The sequence below is a fragment of the Lolium rigidum genome, chromosome 4 (genome assembly GCF_022539505.1).
Source record: "Lolium rigidum isolate FL_2022 chromosome 4, APGP_CSIRO_Lrig_0.1, whole genome shotgun sequence".
Lineage (NCBI taxonomy): Eukaryota > Viridiplantae > Streptophyta > Magnoliopsida > Poales > Poaceae > Lolium > Lolium rigidum.
Genome location: NC_061511.1, coordinates 106,882,419 through 106,885,937, shown reverse-complemented (window position 1 = coordinate 106,885,937; position 3,519 = coordinate 106,882,419).

Below are 3,519 nucleotides of genomic sequence, written 5' to 3'. Positions count from 1 at the left end.
TTCACCGGGTTTGCACCCAGATTTATGTTGAGGTAGTGCTCGGCGAGTTCCCTTGGTACTCCGGACATGTTAGAAGGTTGCCATGCGAAGATATCCATGTTAGCTCGGAGGAACTCGACGAGCGCGCCTTCCTATTTGGGGTCCAAGCTAGCTCCGACAGACACTTGCTTGGAACTGTCGCCTACCATGAGGTCGACCTTCTTGGTGTCTATCGCGGTTTTGAACGAGTTCTTCTATTCGGAGATCTGCTTCTTGGTGGTCTGCATCTCACTCGGTTCCACCGCGGCCCTGTAGCCTTGCACCTCCTCTCCAGATATCACGGATTCTGCAAAGGTGGCTTCGCCCTCCTCGCAGTCTCGATCTTTCTTGCAGACTCCGGATACGGTGATCATACCGTTAGGACCCGGAATCTTGAGCTTATTGTAGATGTAGCATGCCCTTGCGTGAAACTTGTTGTAGGTGGGCCTGCCGAAGATGACGTGGTAGGAGCTCTTGAAAGGCACAACTTTGAACGTGATGATCTCTTCGCGGAAATTGTTAACATTGTCGAAGGCCACGGGAAGTTTGATGCTGCCCAGGGAGTTTGCCTTTTTACCCGGAACCACACCATGAAACTCAGTGGTGCCGTGTTGAAGCTGCTCCTTGGTAAGGTTCATCCTCTCCAGAGTCTCTATGTACATGATATTCAGGCTAGCTCCGCCATCCACAAGGCACTTGGAGAAGTCATACCCGTCGATGCGGTGACTTACAACCAGGGCATAGCACTCTTTTGGGATGATGGTCGGGTGATCCGCCCTATCGAGGGTGCAGGGGTTTTCCGACCACTTGACGTACTGTGGCACAGCCGGAACTGTGGCGTTCAGGATCCAGAGGGCCGATTTCTTGGCCCGAACCGTTGGTCTCCGAGGAGGGTGTGGTAGGCTCCATCACTCTTTTTGAAGAAGGGGTTGGATTTGTTAGCTGCGGAAGCCTCTTTGGGATCCGGCAAAGCATCATCCTCATCCATCGCCTCGGAACTATCCTCGTCCTTTTTTTGTTCTTGCCCTTGCCTCCTTTGCCGCGTGGGCGGTGCTTCCGAGCGCTCTTGTATCCTACTTCCGGGTCAGTTTAGAGATCATTGACCCACTTGCAGTTGCGATTGGTGTGGGAGGACTTGCCAGTAGCCGGATCAATATGGGCTAAGCATGGCATATCCCTATACTCTTCATAGGTCTGGGGAGCGCGGGTTCTGGCAACGGTGACCTCGTCAGCGCGCTGCTAGCCCCTGCCGGCTCCGCCACCATGGCCGCGGCCTCTTCCACCTCATTGAACTCCGCGTTGGAACGTTATGAAGACCATGTCGGATCCGCCGCTCCTCTGGTCGTCGGAGGGGTTTTTCCGCTTGTTGTTGTTCCTGCTGCAGCCGTTATCACGGTTCTTCTTTTGCTGGTGCAAGGGTATGGATGTGGCTGCGAGCTCTCCACCTGCGTCATCATCAGCGGCGGTGTGATTGCTGGCGATGGTGATCATGTCATCTAGAGTCAAATTGTTCTCATTGATCAGGCAAGTAAGCTTATGCCAGAGCAGTCCTCCCCTCTGCAAGCCACCTATGAAGGCGTGCATAGCTGTGCGGTTATCCACGTTCTCGCACTCTTTCTGGTTGCTAACCATTGGTGAGAAAATTTCGTGAGGTTTCACCCTTCTTCTGGATACATGCCTGTAGGTCGCTTGTTGTGGCAGATCTCTTGTAGGTCCCTCTGAAGCGTTTCTCAAAAGAAACCATCAGGTCGAACCAGCAAAAGATGGAGTTTTCCTCGAGGTCACTGAGCCAAGTACGGGCTGGACCAACAAGGTACAGCTGGAGCATGCGGTAGGCTATATTGGAGGTCCCTCCGGCAAAAGTGACTGTGTTGTAGTAGTCCTCAATCCAGGTATCGGGCCTTTCACTGTCATCATAATGCTTCAGATTTCCGGGTAGCTTGAGGTTCAAGCCTTTTGGCTTTGGCTCCTCTCGGATCATCCTGCCGAAGCATTTTGGGCCAATGTACTCAGATCTGTATTCGTTGACACGTTCCCGTGCGTCGCGCGGGCCACTGCGAGGGGATTTTGAACGGGAGCGAGAGCTCCGGCCTTCGCCTCCACCTCCTCCACTGGGTGGTGGGGAGGGAGATCTGCGAGGGGGCCGGTGGGACTTTTTTGCTTCCGCCTTCAGATTCCCTACGTCCTTCCTGCTGCTGACTCCGGCTTTGGTGGCTACCTTCTCCATGATGGAGGTCGCCTCCCTTGTTCCGGCTTCTGCTGGGCTCACTACAAGAAATATGTTAACTCGCGACCCTCCATATTGGTCACTTGATGGTCATTGTCTACCGTTTATGACCTTGCTGTGACCAAGAAGTGTTGGTCGCCAGTTGAGCGTCACTGACGGATCACAACGACCTTCTTTTTTGAATGGTCATAGACGTCTACGACCAAAGTCGATGGTCGTAGATTCTACGACCAAATTTTTGGTCGTGAGCAAGCAGGTATGTCCACGTCAGATCTGATGTGGCGAATCCTACGTGGCGGATCTATGACCAACCCAAATGGTCTTGGATCAAAATCAGCCCAATCCAGTTCGACACTATAATGGGCCAAGCCCAACGATTTGGCCTATTAATAAGTTTTTTTTATCATGTCAGTTACATAGAACAAAGCCCAACATTTCAGCTTTTTATTTTTGGGCCGTGGCCCTGTTACGAACAAATTCTTCAATACTTTTGGCCATTTTATTTTGGTCTGGTCCCACTTGTCCCACTTATCTGTTTCCCATTTTTCCATTTTAGGTAGGCTACAGTTATCAGACGTGATGTTCACATTCAACTCATCAGCTCTCTATTTGCGCAATAACAGATAACTTTATTCAAATGGAGCAGATAACACATGATATTTCATATAACAACAAACAAGGTACTACATTAGAATTATGTACAGTACAGATTAGATATTTAACTATAAAAAATAACTAAACATTCAAATACAACTAGTTATCAAAATAACTAGATCCAATGATCTAGAAACACTTCGGTGGGTGCAGATTTTCTTCCGGCTTCATCATGGAGCTAACACTTAGATGGGTGCAGCTTTTCTTGTGGCTTCATCATGGAGCTCTTGTGCAGCATTTTTGGCTAAAATAAGGCAAGCATCTGCAGGTATCAAACAGATGTTAGAGAATTTCTAGGCAGCTAGTGTAAATACGTAAATAACTGTATAACCATGAGCCCACCACTCTAAGCATGTTGGAAAGTACAAGGATGTAGTGATCGAACCAATCAGTGAACTAAGTACATGTAAAGAAAATTGTATTTGACAGAAATGCTGCACGTGAAATTCTAAACACTCAAAAGTAGATATTGAGATGGCTTAAAATAGACTTTGTTATAAGTAAACAGTTAAATGCATTTAGCTCAAGAGTATCACAATTTTTTGTTGGAATGAAATTAGATAAATTTTCTATTCACAGCCACAGCTCAGTATCTATTTCATGCACAATGTAAAACACAC